Source organism: Pinus tabuliformis, chromosome 2_2 (genome assembly GCF_031772625.1).
Source record: "Pinus tabuliformis cultivar Carrire ecotype Pingquan chromosome 2_2, CPIR1, whole genome shotgun sequence".
Classification (NCBI taxonomy): domain Eukaryota; kingdom Viridiplantae; phylum Streptophyta; class Pinopsida; order Pinales; family Pinaceae; genus Pinus; species Pinus tabuliformis.
The window spans coordinates 1,141,040,659-1,141,068,622 of NC_142300.1; the positions used below are offsets into that span (position 1 = coordinate 1,141,040,659).

Here is a 27,964-nt window from a genome sequence, read left to right on the forward strand (position 1 = left end):
TGTCTCTTTGATTGATATGGCAACCTTGAATGGACTGTTTTATGGACATGGGTGTTCTTCTGTTTTAAATTGAATTCATTTATAGTTTTCTTTCATATTTATGCCCATGTCATGTTCCTGCGATGGTAAATTCTTTTTTTTCATTCTTATTTTCTTTCATTTATTAAAAATTGTTATTTGTTCTGGTTTGATATGCATTTCCAATTCTTACAAAAATTTACTGTTTGGAGAATGGGGAGTGTATATTTTCACTCTCAGGGAAAGGAAGTATCCAAATGGTTCTCGCCCCTACAGGGTTGCTGGCTTAGGATACTGGAAAGCCACAGTTGCAGATAAAGCCATCACTGCTAAGGGCAGCAACAGGCATGTTCGCATCAAGAATGCTTTGGTTTTATAACCTAAAGGAAACAAGACTAATTGGATTATGCATGAATGTTGCCTTGCTAATTCTATTCCTGTATTTTCATGTGTGTCAATAGACATTTTAGATGTGTGCTTGTTTAAAACACCTATCAGGTTGGATGCCATTATGGCCTCGTAATTACAGCGCCCACATCAGGTAGACTCTAGAGGATGAATGTAGCTTTGGAAAAATCAATTTGGGAAATAGGGGGTTGTTTTCTATATTATAGAAATCAAGGGTTTTCTAATTTAATCCAAAGGCTTTCAATAGGAAAGCTAAAAATCAAATATTATTTTTGTTTTCCTCAGTCCAGTTTAAAATGAGGGCTTGTGATGGGTTTCAGTGATGTAAATTTAGCTCAAAGTCATTTATTTTTCTCTTTTGGTTTATCCATATTTCTGATGAGGAAATTACTTCTTGTTGTGTATTTGGATGATTAGGTACTTTGTCGAATACACAACAAGACGAGAAGTACGGAGAAGTTAGCTAAGGAGAAAGAGTGGTCCTTGGAAGAAGCAATGAAAAATTCCATGAAGAAATTGATGAAAAGGTGCTAGGAATACTACCCATGAGGAATACTATAATGAACTCGAACATTGAGCATTCATAAAGAACTTCACAAGATTCAAATAAATCTGCCCCATCTCCAAATTGCGGAATGATCTCTACCCATGATTCAAGAACTTTTTCCATTACATCCATGAGATACAACTCAAACCCCATTTTTGAGCAGAATTTGAAAATTTCAAATGCTAGTATTGCTCTAATGGACCTTCCAGGACTTGTCCCATTTTTCAACTGTCTGGCTAATCACAGGACAAATTATGATTCAACATATTTAATTCCTCCTATTCTGCTCACTGATTCACATTGTTCCATGTAATCGTTGCATGATCTTAAATCTGATTAAGAAGAAGTGCAAAGAAGCTATAGGTCGGAAGAATTGATGTTGCAGCAGCAACAACAGGAGGAGAATGCTGGTTTGAACCCATCAATGTTCAAATTTGCCTTCGAGAGTCTACAAAACCCATTCCCACAGTTAGACCAAATACAACCTCCCTCCAACAATGATCCTTTCCAAGATTACTTAGCCATCCTCACATCTCCAGGATACTTACCGAGGTGCTCTTATTAGAGGGATTGGAATTCGATTCTAAGTTACAGGTCGTCATACAAGAAAAGTAATAATTAGAAGTTAGTGTGTATAGATGTAGTAGAATTTTTTTGAATCGAAGCAAAATTCATTCATTCTTTCTCTGACAGAGAAATTTAGTGTATGTGCAGGCCCTTTTTTTTAATGCAATTCATGCAATATGCTCCCCTGAGCATATTTTAATTTTGTTTTATATCTGAATTCAATTTTAGACCCTAACACAATGGTCCCATGTAGCCTGATTACTATTTTTCCAAAGTGATGGTTACTGAGTAAAAGGGGCAACAGGTGGCTCCATGCAAATGGGGCAGGTAGTCTCATGAATATCCTCTCTGAATGATATTATAGTCATATCGACATGCAACAAAATTCTCAATAAGGATTTCACTTTGGAATTTTTAAGTAAGGTTATAATTTAGAAGATTAACTTGTATACAATTTGGCAGGAACATTAGAGAGCGAGTCAATTTTATTTGCAGAATAGAAAAACAGTAAACAATTGGGCTATTAAGTGCTTGAAGACAAATTCTAATTCTGGAAGAAGCCAACCACAACAGTCATCTAAATTGATACAAAGTAAAAACCTATACAACAGTTAGTTAAACAGATACAAAGAGAAATCCCATAAAAAGAAAGAATAAATATGAATTTTTCTCCTAATACCAACTAACTACTGAACTCTGGAAACTATTCTTAGAATAGTTACATTGTTTAAAACTTTGCATAGTATAGTATTTCTAAAATGGGAGAAGGATTATCTAATGGTAAATAGTAAGTAGTAGGAAATACAAGAGTGTTGAACACTGCGTAGTGGCCAATACAAATCTGAGTCAAATGTCAATCCTCATGCTTTTTATGCCACATTATGATGTGTTAATTTTTGCCACCCTATAATTGATCGATGAAGCCCATCCTATCCTGTACAAGACTATTAAAGTTGGGGAATATGTGACTGGCTATACAAGCCAAGACTTTCATTGAAAAGGCCCTCTTGATGCTCTTCTTATGGATGAGGCAAAGCAACCCAATGTCTAATCCTTCAATTACATTTCCATAAGATGTGCATAAGATGTGTACACTATGTTGTAAGTTTTGAATGGAAAGTATAATTATAAAATAGTTTGGTTGGGCATTATCGCTTTGTAAATTCGACGGAAAAAAAAAAAAAAAAAAAAAAAAAAAAAAAGGAAAGAAATTTACTAGTTGTATATACAAAATGTAATTTCTCTTCATTAATGAAATTATGATTGTTCCTATGGGAAAAAAAAATTATTTATTATGAACAATATATCAATAAAATGTACTCTTTTAATGTGTATGGTGAAATATTTTTTTTATTTGAAATATTCTATATACACAAAATTTAACTTATAGAGAAAATGTTCTTTTCCCTCAATTCTAGTCATACAATTTCAAGCATACATCTCCAATAATAACTAAAATAATAATATTTTATTGAGACTATTTACATGTAGATGAGGAATATCCGACCATAGAAAAAAAATAACAAATAACATTTAAGCGGAAGCAAGATGGACAACAACATAATTTTATGCTAACCCAGATTTATGGTGGACAACAAATCACCATCTATTAATCTAAGAAGCAAATGTGTGGTGAGGGAATTTGACAGAAGAGATGATTTTTTGGAGGGTTGTGTTGAGTAGTTAATTGGTGAACAACTGTGGAAGAACAACAACATAACTGAGCAAAATTTTTTTAGGGAAATGAGTGGATTCACAAGTGTTCAATATGGTCATTAAGGCACAATACTTCAATGGTGGAAGGCAGGATTACCAATAGTAAGAGGATAGTTTGAGGAAAAAAACGGATAAAACATTTCTCTATATATAGTATTGTTTCTCACATTTAGGAGAATAAAGACAATATTTTACTACTATCCTTACTTTGGATAGAATTTCCTCTCTTGATATTTGATTCTTCAATCCATAAAAGCACTTGGATCTCTATTTCAGGGGCCTCAAATTTAGGCTTTTGTAAAACTTTTCATACTTTTTGTTTTTTTTTTTTCAACTTTTCAATGATTTTGTTTGTTGAAGGAGCTCTAATGAACACCAATATAGTGTAAAATAGTAGAACTATTAATATGGTAAAGGATTATTAATTAAACAAGGACATATGAAGTAGTTAATTCAGTATTGTTTAACAATTAATTTTTTTAGAGCTTTTCGTAGTAATTTTTTTTAATCAAATCTTCAATATTGTGGTGAGCTTTTAATTGCATATATGAATTCATTAAGTTGAAAGGGAACTCAATTTTCAAGCGTTCACAACTCAAACTTGTGATTTCAGTTTGATTTGGGCAATTTTGACCTGAAAATGTGCCAAAAGAACTCTCCAAAAAGTCTAATAGGTAAACTATGGCCAAAAGAAACTAACCAATTAATAGTTTTTTTCAATTTATTCTTGAAATGTTTTTGGAAATAATGTTTAAAATGGATGTCTAATGATCCTATGTTAAGGAGATTTTGGTTGGAATCCAATGGTTAAATTAGTTATTTTATTATTTAAAATCTAGTTTTAAATACTTCAATGGGTTCTGTACTTTGAAAAATTCAGATATTAGAATCGTGTAGAGTTTATAGATTAAGCTTATAGTTCTAACAAATTCCTGGTGAATTCTACGCTAATTTGTCCAGAAAATATGAAAAACAAAATCCTCCAAAACATGTAACAATTAATTCGGAAGGCTATTTAAAATATAACATTGATGGGGCTTCAAAAGGGAACCCAGGAACAATAGGGTATGGAGGTGTCCTCAGAAATGCAAAGGGAAGTATTATTTTCATCTTCCATTGCCACCTAGGTACAACCACCAACAACATGGTTGAGCTAATGGCTATGGTACAATGCCTGGATTTACTGAAGTAGGACAACTATCTCAATGTCATGATAGAGGCAAATTTGGAGTTAATTATCAGCTCAGTGCAAAAAATACATAATGGAACTGCGCGAGACAAAATCTCTAAGCATTGGAAATTAATTCAGGTCTTCCAAAGAATTCAAAGCCATCTTCAGGGCCTGCACACTGTCAGTTTCCACCATGTTTGTAGAAAGGAAAATAAGCTAGTGGATCTTCTGGCCAACCAGGGAGTTAGCTGCATAGAGAATAATGTGTCGATGAAGTGGCAGGAGTTGCGACCAAGCAGACTGAGAGCTCTATGCTGCGAGCAGGCGGAAGAAGATAGGGAAGTGTTTAGACTCAAAACCATGGAGACTAGCTCGATTTGATTTTCCCCTGCATGTGTCTTCAATTTCTGAGTTGTTGGTCTTTGAAGAGAAGAGAACCATGTCTGGTTGCCCAGACTCAAGGAGTAAGCATGATGAAGATCTCAGTTCATCATGGGCAACGCTTTGATTCCCACAAGTCTTTGCTCGGTGGAAAGACTCTTACCCTCACAACATCCCAAATCAAGGCGAGGAAGTTTAACATTTGCAAGAGGATCCCGGTTATTCGGCAACTGGTGTTTTCAGATTTTGGGGTCCAGATTTGCAAAACCACCTCCTAGGTGGTTTTCGACTGTTCGTGCCGCTCTCAAGTGGTAATGGTTTTGGCATTTTCACAGTGATCCCTTTCATCCTGCGACACGTGGTAGGGTGGGGTTTCAAAAACCGCCCTCCATCGCTGACTAAAGTTGCACCTTCTTGTCCTACGCGAAATCATTCTCATCCATTGGATTCAGTTGTAGTGAATCAACAGTTGACCTGGATAGAGCAACTTGGTGGGGCAGGATCGTTAATCATCGGTCTCTTTGGCTATGCGTCTTTCTCCTCTGCCGTCGATCTTCTTGATTTGATGGGACAGATCTAATGGTTTGGGTTCACCGGAGGGGGGCTATGCGAAAGTTCGCGGGCTTTCCAAGGGATAGAGTTTAGTTTTGTTAGTTAATTCTTAGGCTCGAATTTTTGGATGTAGAGCTGTAAGGTTTAGCTCTTGGAGGCTTAAGCTTTTATTTCTTTTCTGTTTCTTTGGCATTGGGTGGACGTTTGTATTTAATGTACACTATTTTTTTGACTAAATGATATAGAAGGATCCATACATGCTTCAGCAAAAAAAAAAAAAAAAACATGTAACAATTAAACTATAACATTTAAAATTCTATTATTTTCTTATTTTAAATATAAACTTGTGAATTTAAAAGATAAAATAAATTTAATTATTTTAAATAGCAATTTTAAATCCATTTCATCACCATACTTACCAAATAATAATAATAATAAATTATTTTTAATTAATATTTAGAGAAACAAATTCAAAAAAAAATATTTATTACTTCAATTCAAATCTCAACTATCCCAACTCCACTAAAAAGCACTCTTTGATTTGTGGCAAAGATGTTTAATCTGGATTTAGAAAAAAGATCTTCGAAAATATTTAATTTGGTTTTAAAAAAGTAGGTTGTGGGTTAGATTTTTTTGGTTGACTATTAAAAAAATTTAATTTAATTTTTTTTATTTCTTGGTCATGGATTATGTTTTTTGGTTTACTGTTAAATAATGATGAAACCATAAAAATCAGGTAAATGATTTCCAAATGATGTCTATACCAGAGAATATATGTAAATGTAAAATGTTAGGATATTCCGACACATAGGGAATAGTTAAGTTCAACTTGGTCTAGTATAGAGTTAGGTATAGAGTTAGGTAAAGTGTGTTTCTTTACCGTTGTACATTTTGTAACTTACAATCCGACGGTCACGATATGTAGTGATCCGACGGTTCACTCTTTCCTCGGTATTACCGACACTTGATCTGTGGCTTGACACCCGATTGGTCCATGAGTTCTATTTAAAGCGCATGGAGGGTCATTGTTCGGGCAATCCGTCCATGAGAGAAGCTTATGTAAATTTTCATTCTTTGATTAATAAATTGCCTGTAGTAGCCACGTTGGCGCAGGCCGTGGACTGTTTCCCTCTTTGAGGGTTTTAACCACGTCAAAAATACTGGTGTATTGATCTGTGATCTGGTTGTGAGCGGTGTCCTTTTGGTGTTCTTTCTGAGGAACTTACCCTGTAAATTCCTACATGGTATCAGAGCTATTTGAGGGCCGCGTCCGTTGGTGATCCAAATCTGAAGCCAGTAGAACTGCATGCGGCTGTCGTTTCCTAGATCTACTGTTTCTGACTGCTTTCGGGCCGAGAGGACTGCTCTGTTGTGTTCGGAGCATCTGTTCCAGTGAGGAACCCCTTTCGTTTCACGCGAAAAGGTTTCCGGTAGCCCTAGCTGCGTCATTTTTAAGATCTGGAGGTATACAGTCTTTATTTGCAGTTTACTATTATTTTCTCTCTGCTTATTTCGGTTTCGGTTTATTTAGCTTTTTTTCTAACCGGATCTATACCTTTCATTTCTGTGTATGCTCTTTGCCCTGCGACTCTGTGCGATCTGGGCAAATCAGAAACAGAAAGGAAGGATTTTTCTCATGTGTATGCTCTTTTCCCTGCACCTTAGTGTGATCTCGGAAAATCAGAAACATTGAGAAAAATATTTAGTTTCCGGCCAAAGCTAACTTTGAGCCGCAAGGTTCATTTTTTGAAAATATCTAGTTTTTTGGCTAAAGCTAACTTCGAGCCATAAGGTTTGTTTTCTTTGCATGTCCGTGTTGGGTTTTGTGTTTTGTGTTTTGTAGGGAAAAAGAGCTTTCTCAAGCCAAGCACGCAAACCAAGGCCCCCCCCCCCTCTCTCTCTCTCTCTCTCAAATTTTTTGTATAGATCAATTGGTTCAAAGCTATTTTAAGAGAGTAGAGGTCTTGGGTTCAAGTCTCCATTTTGTGGGGGCGGATTTTTTTCATTCCCGCACATTCGCGCACTTTGCCGGCAACTTCAACAATTTTTTTTCAAAAAGCCATAACTTCTTCATCCGGAAGCCTTTTTCAGAGCCGTTTTTTTTAAAACAGCCTATTTTTTCGAGATCTATCCATTGGAACACTTACTTTCAGCATCTTCAGCTTCAGTTTTTTTTAAAATGGAAAGTCCATGCCAAGTCATTCTTGACAGCACTAACTACTTCCAATGGATATCCTACATGGAAGATTTACTTAGAAGTAAAGGTCTCTACAGAATAGCCACAGACCAAGAGAAGAAACCAAAAGATGAAGACAAGGCTGCGAAATGGGAAAATAGACAAGATCAAGCACGTGGTTTGATAGGGATGTCTATTTCTCCTGATCTTAGATTCCATATTGCAGAACTTGAAACTCCTCATGAAGCATTGGAACAAATCACTAAAGTTTTTGGGATTAAAAATGAAATTAGAGCCCATCAACTTGAAAATGAGTTGCTTACATTGGATCCTAATAATTTTTCTTGCATTGAAGATTTCTTGTCCAAATTCAAGACCCTTAGATATCTCTTGGAAGGTGTTAAGGTAAGAAAGAAGATAGTAACCTTATTTATTCCATCCTTACTAAGTTGGGACCAGCCTACTCTGTATTTGTTTCCACCTTCCATTCTACAAGGGAAGCTTTCATTTGTCAAGGAAAAGACTACAAGGCCCCTTCCTTTGACTCTTTTTGTGATTCTTTAATAAGAGAACAAGAAAAACTCTTACACCTTGGTCTTCTTAATCTTGGAAACTCTTCCAAGAAAGCGTTAGCCGCCCAGCAGCAACCAAATTCAAAGAATCCTAAGAAGTCATATCCTAAAAAGAATGGTCCTAAACCAAACAAGGGTCCTAAGCAAACTCAGCCTCAAAATGAAAGATCATTTCAGCAAAATGATAAGACCAATAAAAACAAATGGAAGAAGACTGATAGACATTGTAACTTTTGTAATCGAGATGGCCACTTAGAATCTAAATGCTTTAAGAAGATGGAAGCCTTGGAAGCCACAATGAAGAAACATAACATCCATGTGGAGCATTCTTCAACTTCAACTTCAACTTCATCTTCAGGAATGGCACTTTCTGCATGTCGTTGTCAATCATCTCAGTCTGGTTATGCATTAAATGTATCTTCTTCTTCTCATTCTCATGAGTGGCTCATTGATTCTGGAGCCTCTTATCACATGGCCAAAAACCAAGCCATGTTTTCTTCTTTAAATGATTGTAACACCAAAAATATATATGTTGGTGATGATAGATCTCTTAATGTTGTAGGGACTGGAACTGTTCATCTAGACAATGGTCAGTTTAATGATGTATTATGTGTTCCAACCTTATCCTGCAACCTTCTATCTGTATATCAGATAACTCATTCAGGTGAAGGTAAAATTGTTGAATTTTCACCTCATGATGTTGTAATCAAGGATCTAAGAGATCCTAAACAGATTCTAGCTACTGGTATTGCTGATGATTCCACAAGGTTGTATAAGTTTCACAACTTTGGGTCATCAAATCTTCCCTCAGTATTTGTTGCTCATAATGATGAAGTGAGCAAACTTTGGCATGAGCGATTTGGTCACTTAAACTATCGCTCCCTTCAGCATCTATGTAAAGAAAATATGGTGACAGGTCTTCCTATTGTATCTTGCAGAGATGGTGTTTGTTCCGGATGTGTACTCGGAAAACATCATCGGGACAGTTTTGACAAACGTGCCTCTTGGCACGCCTCAGCCCCTTTACAGCTTGTGCACAGTGATTTATGTGGTCCACTTCCTGTTGCTTCATTCTCTGGCTGCAAGTATTTCTTAACTTTCATTGATGATTTCTCCAGACGCACTTGGGTATACTTCTTAAAACTCAAGAGCGAAGTATTTAACACATTTTTGGCCTTCAAAGCCTTTGTTGAAAAACAATCTGGACATCAAATTCTTAAGCTAAGAACTGATAATGGTGGAGAATATGTTAAAAACACATTCATCAACTTTTGCACCGAAAATGGAATTCAAATGCAACATACTGTTCCATACACTCCACAACAAAATGGTGTAGCTGAAAGGAAAAATCGCACCTTAAAGGAAATGGCTAATTGTATGCTGCAATCTAAAGGACTCAGTCTTAGTTTTTGGGCCGAAGCAATTAATTGTGCAAATTATATAATAAATCGCACTCCTACTAAGGTTCTAAAGAATATCACTCCAGAAGAAGCTTGGAGTTCCATTAAACCAGATGTAAGTCACTTTCGTGTTTTTGGAAGTGAAGCATGGGCCCATATTCCAGATGAAAAGCATAAAGCTTTAGAACCTAAGAGTGAGAAATGTACTTTTGTTGGATATTCTGAAGATGTAAAAGGTTATAGACTTATTCCATTTAAGTCCAAAAATGTTATCATTAGAAGAGATGTAAAATTTGATGAAAATAAATCGGCCTGCGAGCCTAGTCCGGCGGATGTGCCACCTCTTCCTATCTCTTCTACTTTTGAAAACATTTCTTCTTCAGATGATGAAAGTGAGGATGACAATCCTCCCCCACCTTCTCAGGATCCTCAACTTCCAAGATGGGTCCGTGCTACTCGGGATGCAGCAGGTGATCTTGCCGGTGATCCTACAGATCAGCGACGTACACGTTCTCAGTTTGAAAGAGCCTCTTCTTTACTGGCTCAAGCTCCAGTAAATCATGATCCTGACACTTTTGCAGAAGCTTCAGGCCATCCACATTGGGAAGCAGCTATGAATGAAGAATATCATTCATTGTTGGCAAATGATACATGGGATCTTGTTCCTCTACCAAAGGGACGCAAACTTGTTAGATGTAAATGGGTTTACAGAACCAAGTATGGACCAGATGGGAAATGATAAACATAAAGCTCGTCTTGTTGCTAAGGGCTTTTCACAGGTTGAAGGCATTGACTACACTGAAACCTTCTCCCCTGTTGCCAAAATGAACTCTATCCGCCTTGTTCTTTCCCTTGCTGCCTCTTTAAAATGGGAAGTCCATCAGATGGATGTTAAATCTGCCTTCTTGCATGGGGACTTGCATGAAGAAATCTATATGGAACAACCCATTGGCTTCATCCAAACAGACTCCAGCCTTGTATGTCGACTTAAGAAATCCCTTTATGGTCTCAAGCAAGCTCCTCGGGCTTGGTATGCCAAAATGGATAGCTTTCTTTTAGAATCTGGCTTTTCTAGGTGTTATTCTGACAATAATGTCTACACCAAGAAAGTGGGCAACTCTCTTATCATCCTTGTTCTTTATGTTGATGATCTTATTCTTACTGGTAGTGATCCCAACCTTATAAACCATGTGAAGTCCAACCTTAAAAAGAAATTTGAAATGACAGACTTAGGACACTTACACTATTTTCTCGGTCTTCAAGTCTTGCAATCCAAGGAGGGTATTTCCCTTTCCCAGTCCAAGTATGCTTGTGATATTCTTCGTCATTTTCACATGGAAGACTGTAAGCCAACCCCTTCTCCCTTTCAGTCTGGAGTCAAACTTTCAGTCTCTTGTACTTCTCCTGAAGTTGATGCTACCTTATACCGTCAACTTGTAGGAAAACTCTTGTATTTAACTCATACTCGTCCTGACCTTTCCTTTGTTGTTGGCCTTGTTGCTCGTTTTATGCAAAACCCCTGTGAAAGTCATTGGAAAGCAGCTAAAAGAATACTTCGTTATGTTCGAGGTACAGTACAGTTTGGGATTCATTACAGTGCCAAAGCAGCTCCTCTATTAGTTGGTTTCACTGATTCTGATTGGGCTGGTGACCCTGATGATCGGAAGTCTACTGCCGGTTATGTCTTCACTCTTGGTTCAGGACCTATTACATGGGCTTGTAAGAAACAGGCTGCCATTTCTCTTTCGTCAGCAGAAGCAGAGTATCGTGGTGCCGTGGAAGCTAGTAAGGAAGCCTTGTGGCTTCGTCAGATCCTATCAGAGTTTGGCTTTGAGCAGCAGCATCCAACCACACTTTGGTGTGATAATCAAAGTGCCATTCAGCTATGCAAAGATCCAGTCCAGCATCAGCGCAGCAAACACATTGAACTACACATGCACTTCATCAGAAAGCTCATTCATGACCATGTTCTTGAAGTGCAATATTGTTCAACAGATGATCAGGTTGCAGACATCTTCACAAAGGCTCTCACAGAGGCGAAGTTCACTAAACTTCGATATATGCTTGGAGTTCAGGAAGTTGTCACTAAGGGGGGATAGGCTCTAGTGCCTCCTTCCTTCTCCTATTGTGTCATATTTGTAAATCCTTCAATCCTATCCCAAGTTGTTCTTAAGGGGGGATGTTAGGATATTCCGACACATAGGAAATAGTTAAGTTCAACTTGGTCTAGTATAGAGTTAGGTAAAGTGTGTTTCTTTACCGTTGTACATTTTTTAACTTACAATCCGACGGTCACGATATGTAGTGATCCGACGGTTCACTCTCTCCTCGGTATTACCGACACTTGATCCGTGGCTTGACACCCAATTGGTCCATGAGTTCTATTTAAAGCGCATGGAGGGTCATTGTTCGGGTAATCCGTCCATGAGAGAAGCTTATGTAAATTTTCATTCTTTGATTAATAAATTGCCTGTAGTAGCCACGTTGGCGCAGGCCGTGGACTGTTTCCCTCTTTGAGGGTTTTAACCACGTCAAAAATACTGGTGTATTGATCTGTGATCTGGTTGTGAGCGGTGTCCTTTTGGTGTTCTTTCTAAGGAACTTACCCTGTAAATTCCTACATAAAAAATCTAAATATATTACAACAATTATTATTTCAAATCAGAGTATATTTTTTCCAATTCAGCAATTTTAATTTAACAATTTTATCAGCCTCTCTTTACAGCTTTTGAGGAAATTTCTAATAACACATCATACCTTATGCATATACAATATCATAAACAACCACCCATATACATAGAAATAAAATTTTAAATCAAATTTAAAATTGATCCAAAGTCATCCATATAAGTCAACGAGGCACAGGTACAATTTTCTTTGAATTAGATTCAAATTCAAATGTAATACATGTTACCTTATGCATATATAATATCATTGAAGACCGCCATATACATAGAAATAATGTTTTAAGTCAAAATTAAATTTGATTCAAAGTCTTCTACACAAGTCAACAAGACACAGGTGCAGTTTGCTTTGAATTAGATTCAAATTCAAATCTAATTCTTTCTAATACTTATTCTTTCTTCTCTCTCCTCGTCCCTCTTCAATAAATTCGATTTACACCCCTTTTGAGAAATCGATCTATACTAGTCTTGAATCTTCAGCCTCCATAAGGAAATTGAACACCTACAAATAATAATAATAACCCAAGGCAACCATCGCTGGTGAAGAAATCATAGTGTCAAACAAATTTCCCCAGAAACACAATTAATTTTAATTCTCAAAATATTACTCCACTCTCCTTTTCTCTTTTTTTAATAGCCACCCCTTCTCAAGAAATTTTCCCCTATATCCCCCATAAAAATAAGTATCTAAACTCCTAACTCTAAATAAAATTTTCCAAATAGAAATTGTGGTTGGTTCACCCCCATATAAACTTGTTATCCAATGCATTTGACCAGTATTCTGTTGAAAGAAATTACATCACCCACAGAAGAGGAAAGGATGCATGATGATTTGCAGGGCCGCTTTGTCTGCCTTCAGCAAAATTGTTCCCGTGATAAAATAAAATATCAGGATTGTGTCCCCCCCATAGTATACCTCCGATCCCTTTTCTTTTGGAGCGGGATCGAAGCTTCTAAAGCGTGTCACTTTAGGGTTTCTAGAGTAAAACTCATGAAAAATTGAACCTATTGTAGGCATGTACTAGATCCAATTTGCCACTAACTCTTAAGACTGAGATTTTCTTTAATGGAATCATGATCCTAATGGTTGCAGTGCAAGCCTAAGCCTTCTCAAACAACCCATTACTTCTCATTGGGGTCCCGTTAATTGAATCTACTGATTATCCTTCCTGGAATAGGTCAGTGCAACCTTGCCTTGCTTCGCTGATACATATGTCAATCTAAGAGACCATTTGGGTTCCAGTGACTGATATAATCAGCTGCCATGCTACCATGGTCTCCTTCCTAAGATTCATACTTGCATTTACCATTATTGCATGCCTCCTACTCCTCCCTAACCTTCATACTTGTATTTTACTAGTATTGCATGCCTCCTACTTGTAATCGAACATGAATATGCCTACTCTATTTTAGAAGAAAACAAGGATTTTGAATTACATATAGGCAATGTCATTGATGGCAATCTCATGCTATCTATAATAGTTGCAGGGGGGAATCCCACAACATACATGAATTTAATTTTCAATGCATAATTGTTTCACCATATCACTCCATATGGAGTCAATCCAAAGTGTGGAGAAAATAAGTCAAATATCCCTTGGCCATGCAATGAGTTGAATAGGCATCTATCTCCCCAACAATGATGTTCTCAATCTCATCTGCAGCCACTGAATAGACCTAGGACTATGTTGCATCCTTAGCTGCGTTGTCTAGATCCGTTGGCACTACCCTCCAGCTGCATCTCAACTATTTTCTTAGTCAACGAGGGGCCCGTGACCTTCCAAAATCGAAATTTCCTCCTTTGTTGGCTCTCTGACTCCAAACATGGACCATACTTGGTCAATAAGGGTCTGGTAACTATATTCCACCATCGACTGAGTCTCGTGGACATCTTCAACCTTAATTATTTCCCAATCAATATGTTCACTATCTGTCTTCATAGCACATATTTTTTATTAGAACCCCAATCCAAATGGCTCTAACTAGAATCCAAAATCCATATTTTTAGAGGAGATTTGCAGTTCGAATCCTGCCAGCTGTGATTACTAAATTCAATCTGTGGTCCAAGGTATTGGTTCTAAGTGGTTTCGGACCATGGTATTGAGTAAGGCCACTCAAGTATTGAATATCTAATGAAGAGAAAGATATAGAATTCTGGTCATTGGGTTATGGTGCATAGCTGGATCCGAATCAAGGAGGAACCTGAGCGCTTGAATAAGGATAAGTTCTATTGATGGGTCAAGATCTTAAGGCTTGAAGAGAAGTATCTTTGTGTGGTTTTGATATTTTATTAGCGCATGTCATAATCTATAAATCTGATGATCTAGGTATAACTGATGTCTGAATAGTTGTAAAGGTTAAATCATCTTTTACAGATTTTTAGGTAGGTTCAGGATAGCAAAGGCGCGTATACACACTGGTTCGACAATTCAAAACAGCGTATATGCAGGTTTGCCTTCATATAACAATGTATGAATGTAGGTTCGACACATTGAAGTAGCGCACGTCTCATAAAATATGTTTTAGCTACTTTTGTCTATTGTTTTATTGTTCTAGGTTCTGGTTACTGTTACTGTAGTCTAGTTACAACATTTAGAAAAGTGATTGTTTGATTCAGTTATGGTTGGTGCAAAGGAGAATGGTTAATGCAGATATATTTGATGTTTGATTGATTTTATTGATTGATCCAGTCTGAAAATTTATGACACACGGTCCCTGGAAGAAAACAAAAGGTTGTAGCATTCTGTGGGTCAGCACCTACGTATTAGTAAACACATCAACTAGTACAAGAGCTAAGGGGGTTGTAGCTCCCTTCCAGGAAAAGCTGGAGAATGAGAGAAGGTTTTAGCCTTCTACAAGAAGAAGCCTGCATACTGGTATAAGGTTGCACCGGTACAAAGCTTGTAAAAAGAATTTTCTTATTAAAGAAAGATAGAGACGATTGCAGCAGGTGGTTTTCACCCACATTGGGTTTCCACCTTATGTCTTGTGTTCATGTGTGTGATTTCCTATTTTGTTTACTACATCTGATTAATGGTTATATGGTTCTGATACACAGATTAAAGATCAACTAACTAAATTATAAGTTTGCAAGGTATACGCTGGTTGCTCTAAACACAGTTGCGTATACAGGCAAGTTTAATTAACAGAAGTTGCTTATATGAATCTATTTATGGAAATGAAATATTGTTAAATTGCTAATACAGATTCACCCCCCCCTATTGTTTCTATACATATTAGTATAGATGTGTGAGATTTTATTTTTAGTATGTGAATTTTTTTTTGATCCTGTGTGTAGATTTGTTTGTTGTTTGCAGCTTCTTCAAGCATCGTCAGATCCTTTCGTCATCTTGCTATCTATAAAGTTTTGTTTGTGCTTATCTGAACGGAACCTGTAAAGGAGTTAAATTCATGCCTTGATGGTTTTGTCAAAAACGTGTCGACAAACTATACATGCTGCTACATGGATCTGGACTTGAGATATGGATATGAGATCTGGTGTGGGGGAGTTTCAAGTGGCCAGTGATATATGTAAAAAGTGTTAAAATTGGAGGCAAATCTCAATTTTTTTCTTCCATAGGGAAGATATCTCTGTATCGGATGTTTCTATTGTAATATTGTTTCAATCTCAAATTTTGGAGGTTGCATTTTAAACATATTGAGGTTAGTCAACTCAATATGCGAGTGTAAATTTGTTGGAATTGACCACTCTAACAAATGCTTTGTGAAGAGGAAAAAACTCCAAGATAAATATTGAACTAGATGAACAACTTTTGACGTGTGCGAATGAACGAAGTGGTGACTTGTCTATGCTTCGATGACAGTTAATAGTTTGATGAGATGTCTTTGTCAAGTAGTTTTCTATTTCTTTCAATTATGGCTATAAAAAGGTGGTGGTTCTTAAACTAGAAGCCCCAGTGTCTGAAACATCAATTCTTGTGTGTTAGTGAGGTCAAGTTGTTTGATGAACTTTTGAACACATTTAATGTCTAGACCTCCATCCTAGCAACTAATGGATCGACAAAAGATAAATATCTGACAGATGGTGGTTGTTCCATATGATGGCTCATTGCTTGACGACTTGTATCATGGAAGCCCTGACGAACCGAGTTGTCAATATTGTAATATTGCAAAGTTCATCAATGATGGTTAGAGGTGGTTACATTTAAATGGAGGTCAAGTGATAGCTCGAATTTGTGGTGGTGAAAGAGCATTGTTTGCGAGATTCCAAAGTGGATGTGAGTGCTAATGAAGAGCAGTCATACAAAGATTATCCTTGTTGTTGTAATATGTGTTTTCAATGTTTTCCATGTAAGCATTTTGTAGGGTATTGGAGGTATTGCTTCCATGTGTTGTGAGTTGTCATTGTGAGTTATCAAGTGTTAGTCTAGAAGCTATTGATTCATATGTCATGAGTTGGAGTCATGATCTATAAGTGTCAAAGTCAGTGTGTTATGTTGTAATATCCCGAACAACGAAATAATCAATCAATCTGGCACACCTAGGTGTTCTAGTTAAAATTAATTGCAAACAAAACACTAAAAACAAGGGGATTTAAAAATGCAGCATTTATATATATTAATAACTGAAGGAAATGGTACATGTCCAACAATAAATTTCAAGCCCCTGCAATCGCATGCACAAATGGTTATCAAAACAAAAGACAAATGCATTGAAGCACAATCGTGGACCCTGGATGGATCCACCAGATAAAATAACACCCATGGGGTTTTCATCACTAGGATCAAACTGGAACTGGCCACGCCAAGTTCTTAAGAAAAATACAACAAGATAAATAAACCTGAATGATCCAAATGATTAGCTTCTATCCCCTTTATAGGTTTGATGGACTCTCTAAAGACCCTATTTTATTATTTTCCCTTGAAAACCGAAGCCAAATACCAGGGGTTAATACCATGGGAAAATTCCACGGTAAATACCATGGACATGTTCGTTCATTTTGACCAGATTAAGAAAGGGAATATTATAAATCTTCCTGCCCAAAGATTTCTTACCCTCAAGCAATTAATTGATATCTTCAACGGAAGCATTGATACCAGGATCCCATACAACCTAGTGTGTTATTCCATACCTCCATGCTACATGATCCCAAATGGATCCTTCGGTACCTGGATCCCAAACAATCCTCTTACTAATCCTTCCCTCGATAGATTCATCTGGATCCCAAACAATCCTCCGACCAATCATGGCCCCAATGGATTCTCCTGGATCCCAATACCACCTATGTCCTAGGACCTGTGGGTTATGGTACCATCTCAGCCCTCCACCACTGCCCAAGCCAAAGGGCCTAAGCTACAATATGCCCTTGGCTTTGAGTGTCCTCCTAGGAATCAACCCATCAATAGAGTACCAACTCATAATTTCTCGCCAATCCATGCCTTGCGAAGGTTGAATACTTGCAAATCTACTATGTTGATGTTGTTCGGTGCTCAACTCATGCTATTCCACTTGGTCAACCAACATAATTCATTTGGAGAACTCTGCCCTGCTCTTCCCAATGTATAAGGGGGGGTTGGTGGTGTTGAAAGACTTATCTATGCACTCTTGTAGAAGGCTCCTCTGGAACTCCCAAATGTACTCCTCTTGTTGCCTTGTGAGGGACTTGAGTCATTCCTCAACACTAAACATTTGGGTCGTTGATTTGGTACATACCCCTATGAGCTCCTCAATTTTTCTATTCTCCTGTAAGATACTGTCTCGGACTGTCCAAATTCTTTGCGTCAACATCATAAGATATATCTTGAAATGCATGATCCTTTCCCAAAAGTCATCTACTGGAAATTCTTGTGCCCTACTGAATGTCTTTGTATATGTCCGCGTCAGATTCCCCCATGACGACAACTTAAACTTGAACCTTTGACCGACCCTTTGGTATGGTTCATTTTTCACATTATGTCTATCATGTTTCTCCTCATGATCATGCTCATCATGTTGGTTCACTAATGTCGACTCCTCACTCAAATTTCCCTGGCCTCCTCCATCTGTGAAGACAATATGTTGTTCATCCTCTCTAATTGTTGAACAAAGATTCACTAGTGGACTGCTACCTATACTTGATTGTTCATATTCTTTATGGACGTCCCCCTGGAGACCTATGGACTCATTTGTATAGGAATCTACCTCATCAATATCATTAGGTAGAATTCCTCATGCACTTCCAATTACTTGTCATCTTGCAAGTCTCCCTGAATAATATCACCTTGTTGCTCACCATCCTGAAGATCAATAGACCCAACTACTAAAGACTCCCCATGATCTAAAGGAATCTCCTCTTTTTTTGTCTTTGTTGCCTCTTTCCTATCACCTGGACATGAATGGTTAAGGGCCCAAGGTCCCTTGCAGATAAAGCATAGTCCTCTCCTCCTTAGTTCATTCTTGTTGTAGGTTTTGTTCTTGCTTTCTCCATCAATCCTTCTGAACTCCTTCCTAGTCAGCACCCTTCTGAGCAATTTTATGTTTTGTTTGACCAACTTCTCGACTAGATCATAGGAAACTTGTGATACCATTGGTTCGTTCCTTCAAATGGTCAACAATTTGGATCTTAGTATCTTGCATACATTGGCATCTTCTTTTAAGAACAAGGACACAATATTCTGCATGCATGTCTTGACATGGTCTGAGTGAGTAGATGTAATACTGGTGTATAAGTTTTCTAGCCATTGAAAGATCAACTCATCACACTCCAAATTCGGCATGAATTGACAAAGTTTAACTCTACCATCAGTTCTAGAATTTTGTGCTACTTTTGAAAGGTAGGAAGCATGATGTTGTTCAACCCTTGAAGGCTTTCTACAATTAGCTACAATTTCTCCCTCATGATATCATTGTTGTAAGGTGGTAGCGGCGATGTTAAAGCTATGATCCTGCTGAGACAAGAGGTAACTATGAGTCTAGCCTTTTCACAAGAATGCTCCAAGAACATCGGTTGTATCAAAGCAATCATTGATGGCTTCAAGGCCCAACCTGACCTTTTCCAATTTGATTGCTCTATCAGGGACATCATTATATCTAATGTGTCCAACCATAAGAGTATATATTTAGAGTTTGTATACTGAAATTTGGATCCAAGTTCAAAGAGACACTTGCTTTTTACATATTCCTTCTTGATGTCCTTTAACTATTGAAGGATAGCATGAACCTTTCGAGAGAAAGGCTTGTTGTTCTATTCTTGCTTCTCATCTGTAAGTTGTTTCCATTTTTTATCCGAAGAAGTATTGTAGCCCAGAGGATCGACTAATGTATACCATGTTGATTTATGAGGTGCTTCCAAAAGTAAAATGATGACATTTTGGCTATGGATTATGATACTTAGCCTTTCTTTTCTCTCCTTGACTCTCTTCAATAAAGTCGATTTACACCCCTTTTGAGAAATCAATCTATACTGGCTTTGAATCTTCAACCTCCATAAAGAAATTAAATCCTACAAATAATAATATAATTGAATACAACCATCGTTGGTGAAGAAATCAAAACCTCAAACAAATTCCCAAAAAACACAATTAGTTTTAATGCTCAAAATATTTCTCCACTCTCCCTTTCTCTCTTTCCTTTTTTTTAATAACTACCCCTTCTTAAGAAATTTTTCCTTATATCTCCTACAAATAAGTATCTAAGCTCCTGAATCCAAATAAAAATTTCCAAACATAAATTGTGGTTGATGCACCCCCATATAAACTTGTTTCCCAATGCATTTGACCAGTTTTCCACTCAAAGCAATTACATCACCCACATAAGACGAAAGGTTGCATGATGCTTTGCGGGGCCGCTCTGTCAGTCTTCAGCAAAATTGATCCCATGATAAAAGAAAATATCGGGATCGCGTTCCCTCCACAGTATACCTCCAATCAAAAGCGTGTCACTTTGGGGGTTATGGAGTAAAACCCATGAAAAATTGAACATCTTGTAGGCTTGTACTAGATCTGATTTGCCATTGACTCTGAAGACCAAGATTTGCTTTAATGGAGTCATGATCCTAGTGGTTGCAGCGCAAGCCTAGGCTTGCTGTAACAGCCCATCACTTCCCATTGGGGTCCCGTCAATTCACTCTAGTGACCATCCCTCCTGGAATAGACCAGTCCAGCATTATCTTGCTTCGCTGATATATCTGTCGATCTAAGAGACCATTTGGGTTCTGGTGGCTAGAATAATCAGTTGCCATGCTACCATGGCCTCCTCCCTAAGCTTCATACTTGTAGTTACCAGTATTACATGCCTCCTACTCCTCCCTAATATTCATACTTGCAGTTACCAGTATTCCAGTATTGCATGCCTCCTACTTGCAATCAAACATGGATATGCCTACTCTATTTCAAAAGAAAACAAGGATTTTGAAATACATACCAGCAATGTCACTGATGGAGATCTCGCACTGTCTGTAGTAGTTGCAGGGGGGAATTCCATAACATACACGAATTTAATTGTCAATGCATAGTTGCTGCACCATATCACTCCATATGCAGTCGTTCTAGAATGTGGGGAAATTAAGTCAAATGTCCCTTGGCCATGCAACGAGCTGAATAGACGTTTTTCACCCACAACAATGATGCGCTCAAGCTCCTCTGCACCCACTGGGCGGATCTGGAACTGTGTTGCGTCCTATTTTCATTGTCTAGATAGGCTGGCACTACTGTGTTGCGTCCTTATTAGAATCCTAGTCCAAATGGCTCTAGCTAGAATTCTAAATCCGTTCTTTTAGAAGAGATTTACCGTTCGAATCCTACCAGCTCTGATTACTAAATTCAATCTAACTGGCTCTGACAATTATGTATTCTTGCTTCCATCTGGATGAAAATTTCATTCCTGATAGAGATTGTAGCATAGTGAGATATTGCATTCCTGATAGAGATTTTACCCTAGTGAGATATTAAACACTGTAAATACATTTGACCTCCCTCTAAAATTATACAATTTTCCTTGTATAATTGCCTAATTTGGCCTCTTGTAGCTCCAATGAAATCAATCTACAGTTCTGTCAATAAACATTCTCAGTTCTGTTCCCTCTAAAATTATACAATTTGGTCTCTTGTAGCTCCAATGAAATCAATCTACAATTCTGTCAATAAACATTCTCAGTTCTATTCCCTCTAGAATTATACAATTTGGCCTCTTGTAGCTCCAATGAAATCAATCTACAATTTTGTCAATAAACATTCTCAGTTGTAGCTCCAATGAAATCAATCTACAGTTCTGTCAATAAACATTCTTAGTTTTGTTCCCTCTAAAATTATACAATTTGGCCGCTTGTAGCTCCATTGAAATCAATCTACAGTTCTGTCAATAAACATTCTCAGTTCTGTCTTCTCAGTTCCCTAAATTTGACCAAAGAGGCCTCTTGTAGTTCCAATGAAATCAATCTAAAGTCCTGTCAATAAACATTCTCAGTTCCCTAAATTTGACTTCAATTTTTGGTGATAATGCTGCATCTTGGCCTCTAAAAAACTTATCTAAAGTGATAATGCTGCATCTTGGCCTCTAAAAATCTGATCTACAATTCTGTCAATAAACGTTCTCAGTTCCCCAAATTTGACCTCAATCTTTGGTGATAATGTTGCATCTTGGCCTCTAAAAATTAAATAGACTCGTCCTCCCAAAAATTAGACAGACTCGCCCTCCCAATATGTGAGAAATTCAGCCTCTGTGAATAAATATTCTTAGTTCCCTAAATTTGACCGCAATCCTATCTACAATTCTGTCAATAAACATTCTCAGTTCCCTAAATTTGACCTCAATCTTTGGTGGTAATGCTGCATCTTGGCCTCTAGAAATTAGACAGACTCATCCTCCCAATATGTGAGAAATTCAGCCTCAGCCTCCTCGGAGGAATTGCTCTTGACCCAATTAGAGAAGATTCTCGACCTTCTAAGGGAATGAACACATCCTCCTGAAATTCGACCCCCAATCTGGAAATAAATTCCACCAAAGTTCCCTGCATCAAAACCCCCAAATAACCTTGCAAATAATTTAGAATTTGCCAATAAAATCCTCACGCTGGCAACGTGCACAACTCTGATACCATTGTAATATCCCGAACAACAAAATAATCAAAATATGGCACATCTAAGTGTTCTAGTTAAAAATAATTGCAAACAAAACACTAAACGCAATGGGATTTGGAAATGCAACTTTTATTTATATTAATAACTGAAGGAAATGGTACATGTCCATACAAGAAATTTCAAGCCCCTATAATGGCATGCACGACTGCTTATTAAAAGAGAAGACAAATGCACTGAAGCACGATCGTGGACCCTAGATGGATCCACCAGACAAAATAACAGCCAGGGAGTTTTCGTCCATGGGATCAAACTGGAGCCAGAGAAAATAACATCCACAGGGTTTTCGTCGCTCGGATCAAACTAGTGCGGGAGAGGCCAAGTTCTCAAGAAAAATAGAACAAGATAAATAAACCCCCATGATCCAAATGGTTAGCTTCTATCCCCTTTTATAGGCTTGATGGACTCTCTAAAGAGTCTATTTTATTATTTTCCCCAAGGAAAATACCATGGGCTCATACCATAAGAAAATACCACAGTAAATACCATGGTAATGTTCTTGTCCATTTTGACTAGATAAAGAAAGGGAATATTGCATATGTCTTATGTATTTGTAATTGTTGTGATGAATAAATGTATCAAATAATTTGTGTGTGTCATAATGTGCTCTCTCTATTTTTCTAACAAATACAACTAGTGCAATTATATAAATTAAATAGTTGGCAGGCATCAATATCCATCAATCTATAATAAGCATCTAAACACTTATTTTATGATACATCTCATTGCTAAAGTAAATAAATAAAAAAATTATAAAACTAACTAACTCATAAATTTATTTTATAATTTTATAATTATTATTAACTATAAAAGAGGGTTATATGTAAATTAAACACACACACATATATATATATAATATGGAACAAGATTCATAATTTAGAAATAAGATTTATTACAATACCATGATTCAATACTATAATATGTCAATACCATATCCTAAAAACAATAAATCATATTCAAAAATTTATATATTTATTAAAAATTATGAAAATATTATATAAAAATTAAATTTATACTATCCATTTAATAATTAAACTAAAATTTTAAAACTTATTTTCCTAAATAAACGCAGGTATAACTACAATAATACATCATACCTCATGCATATATAATATCATCCACGACTGCCCATATTCATAGAAATAAGGTTTTAAATCAAATTTAAATTTGATTCAAAGTCATTCACACAAGTTAAGCAGACATGGTGCAGTCTTCCTTGAATTAGATTCAAAGTCATACACACAAGTCAACTTTGAATTAGATTCAAATTCAAATCTAATATTTGTTAACCACTTGTTTCTAGGTAGTTTAATTAGATTGTTTTTGTTTAAAATTATGAAAATTCCCATTAGATTTTCATAAAATCTAAATTATTGTTAAATTACAAAGTCCTGAATCCATTTTCAGTATCAAAAACATAATTCAAACACATAATTCAAACATTGTTAATGTAAAACTTTTTAAATTTTTTTTTATCAAAATTCCAACCCTTTTTAACCATCCAAACAATTCTTCGAAAAAAACATTTCCCTTTTTATTCGTCCATTTATAATAGTTAATAAAATCTACTTTGCCCAATAGGGCTCGCTTATATCCCAACTTTACATAAGTATTTTGCTTAATATAAAACTAAAAGAAGGGAAAACAATAAATACGCACGGCTAATTTTTGCCCCATAATCATTAAATGGAGGCCATAGATCGTGGGTGAGATGCAACGACATGGCTCATGGAATCCAGACATGGGGAACCCAGACGTTGGGAATCCAAAAGTTTAATTTTAGTGAGATTTTTTGGCAGGTGTTTTTCGTTTAATTTTAGTGAGACTTTTTGGTGGTTTTTTATTTTATTTTTTTAAATCTTGAAATTATAAGTTTGATGAGTAATTTTTGTATAATAGAAGTGCTTCAAAGTGTTTTTTAGAATATTGAATTTATATATAATCAAAAACCAATTTAAATAATACAAATCAAAATTGCACTTTAAATTTGAGACATCAAAAAAATCTAAAAAACTACATTAAAAACAATTCCTTTTATAATAAATATTAAAAATGGATAAACAATTTAACTGACGCAAATTAAGATTTCACTTAAAATTTGAAGCATCAAAAAAAATCCAAAAAAAACTATATTAAAAACAACTCCTTTTATAACCAATATTAAAAATTGCAGCAATAGAACCAGAGTTAATTCGCTGGTCATGCAAAAGTTAAATTTAAACAAATACTTGATGAGTCATGCAATCGCTGGTCGTTAAATTTAAGTCATGCAATACTTAAATTCACATTTTGGATAAAAAGAAAAACCCTGGGAGATCAGTTTGCTGACGGAACAGCTGGCTGTATCATGCAACAGCTTCGGCCTGTGTTCTCTGGGAAGCTATGCAAAACGTAGAATGAGCAGAATCCCACCAGAATATGACAACATTGCTTTCCCTCAAATTCTTGCTTGCCATGTAATCCGTCCAACCTTCGATCAACACAAAAGATCCGCTGCTTCTCCATCGCCGTCAGTCCAATTCTTGGCCCTCCAATATTTCCATTGCCATCACCATCCATATCAATTATCGAAATCCTGCATCCGTTGCCTTCAGTGATATCTCGCTTTTGCAATGAAGTGAAGAATTCCAGACATGTCTGGGCTGAATGAATTGGAATAATTAAGCGACTGAAATTTCTATTTGTTTCACTGGCAGTCAAAGCTTTTGAAAAACTATTACTTGGATATGTCTCTTTGATTGATATGGCAACCTTCAATCTTAAAATGAATCATCTCATTTTTATATATGGGTATGGACTGTTTTATGGAAATGGGTGTTCTTCTGTTTTAAACTGAATTCATTTATGCCCATGTCATGTTCCTGCGATGGGAATTTTTTTTTTCATTCTTATTTTCTTTCATTTATTAGAAATTGTTATTTGTTCTGGTCTGATATGCATTTCCAATTCTTACAAAAAATTTACTGTTTGGAGAAAGGGAGTGGTATATTTTCACTCTCAGGGAGAGGAAGTATCCAAATGGTTCTCGCCCCTACAGGGTTGCTGGCTTAGGATACTGGAAAGCCACAGCTGCAGATAAGCCATCACTGCTAAGGGCAGCAACAGGCATGTTTGCATCAAGAATGCTTTGGTTTTATAACCTAAAGGAAACAAGACTGATTGGATTATGCATGAATGTTGCCTTGCTAATTCTATTCCTGTATATTCATGTGTGTCAATAGACATTTTAGGTGTTGCTTGGTTTAAAACACCTATCAGGTTGGATGCCATTATGGCCTCGTAATTACAGCGCCCACATCAGGTAGACTCTAGAGGATGAATGTAGCTTTGGAAAAATCAATTTGGGAAATAGGGGGTTGTTTTCTATATTATAGAAATCAAGGGTTTTCTAATTTAATCCAAAGGCTTTCAATAGGGAAAGCTATAAATATCAAATATTATTTTTGTTTTCCTCAGTCCAGTTTAAAAATGAGGGCTTGTGATGGGTTTCAGTGATGTAAATTTAGCTCAAAGTCATTTATTTTCTCTTTTGGTTTATCCATATTTCTGATGAGGAAATTACTTCTTGTTGTATTTGGATGATTAGGTACTTTGTCGAATACACAACAAGACGAGAAGTACGGAGAAGTTAGCTAAGGAGAAAGAGTGGTCCTTGGAAGAAGCAATGAAAAATTCCATGAAGAAATTGATGAAAAGGTGCTAGGAATACTACCCATGAGGAATACTATAATGAACTCGAACATTGAGCATTCATAAAGAACTTCACAAGATTCAAATAAATCTGCCCCATCTCCAAATTGCGGAATGATCTCTACCCATGATTCAAGAACTTTTTCCATTACATCCATGAGATACAACTCAAACCCCATTTTTGAGCAGAATTTGAAAATTTCAAATGCTAGTATTGCTCTAATGGACCTTCCAGGACTTGTCCCATTTTTCAACTGTCTGACTAATCACAGGACAAATTATGATTCAACATATTTAATTCCTCCTATTCTGCTCACTGATTCACATTGTTCCATGTAATCGTTGCATGATCTTAAATCTGATTAAGAAGAAGTGCAAAGAAGCTATAGGTTGGAAGAATTGATGTTGCAGCAGCAACAACAGGAGGAGAATGCTGGTTTGAACCCATCAATGTTCAAATTTGCCTTCGAGAGTCTACAAAACCCATTCCCACAGTTAGACCAAATACAACCTCCCTCCAACAATGATCCTTTCCAAGATTACTTAGCCATCCTCACATCTCCAGGATACTTACCGAGGTGCTCTTATTAGAGGGATTGGAATTCGATTCTAAGTTACAGGTCGTCATACAAGAAAAGTAATAATTAGAAGTTAGTGTGTATAGATGTAGTAGAATTTTTTTGAATCGAAGCAAAATTCATTCATTCTTTCTCTGACAGAGAAATTTAGTGTATGTGCAGGCCTCTTTTTTTTAATGCAATTCATGCAATGTACTCCCCTGAGCATATTTTAATTTTGTTTTATATCTGAATTCAATTTTAGACCCTAACACAATGGTCCCATGTAGCCTGATTACTATTTTTCCAAAGTGATGGTTACTGAGTAAAAGGGGCAACAGGTGGCTCCATGCAAATGGGGCAGGTAGTCTCATGAATATCCTCTCTGAATGATATTATAGTCATATCGACATGCAACAAAATTCTCAATAAGGGATTTCACTTTGGAATTTTTAAGTAAGGTTATAATTTAGAAGATTAACTTGTATACAATTTGGCAGGAACATTAGAGAGCGAGTCAATTTTATTTGCAGAATAGAAAAACAGTAAACAATTGGGCTATTAAGTGCTTGAAGACAAATTCTAATTCTGGAAGAAGCCAACCACAACAGTCATCTAAATTGATACAAAGTAAAAACCTATACAACAGTTAGTTAAACAGATACAAAGAGAAATCCCATAAAAAGAAAGAATAAATATGAATTTTTCTCCTAATACCAACTAACTACTGAACTCTGGAAACTATTCTTAGAATAGTTACATTGTTTAAAACTTTGCATAGTATAGTATTTCTAAAATGGGAGAAGGATTATCTAATGGTAAATAGTAAGTAGTAGGAAATACAAGAGTGTTGAACACTGCGTAGTGGCCAATACAAATCTGAGTCAAATGTCAATCCTCATGCTTTTTATGCCCCATTATGATGTGTTAATTTTTGCCACCCTATAATTGATCGATGAAGCCCATCCTATCCTGTACAAGACTATTAAAGTTGGGGAATATGTGACTGGCTATACAAGCCAAGACTTTCATTGAAAAGGCCCTCTTGATGCTCTTCTTATGGATGAGGCAAAGCAACCCAATGTCTAATCCTTCAATTACATTTCCATAAGATGTGCATAAGATGTGTACACTATGTTGTAAGTTTTGAATGGAAAGTATAATTATAAAATAGAAATAGTTTGGTTGGGCATTATCGCTTTGTAAATTCGACCAAAAAAAAAAAAAATTACTAGTTGTATATACAAAATGTAATTTCTCTTCATTAATGAAATTATGATTGTTCCTATGGGAAAAAAAAATTATTTATTATGAACAATATATCAATAAAATGTACTCTTTTAATGTGTATGGTGAAATATTTTTTTTATTTGAAATATTCTATATACACAAAATTTAACTTATAGAGAAAATGTTCTTTTCCCTCAATTCTAGTCATACAATTTCAAGCAT

General features: G+C 36.3%; 1 pseudogene; it reads left to right on the forward strand.

Moving 5' to 3' along the window:
- The window catches only part of LOC149197420 (uncharacterized), a 36,638-nt pseudogene extending 10,092 nt beyond the window's left edge, over positions 1-26,546 (forward strand).
- Positions 26,547-27,964: the final 1,418 nt, after the last annotated feature.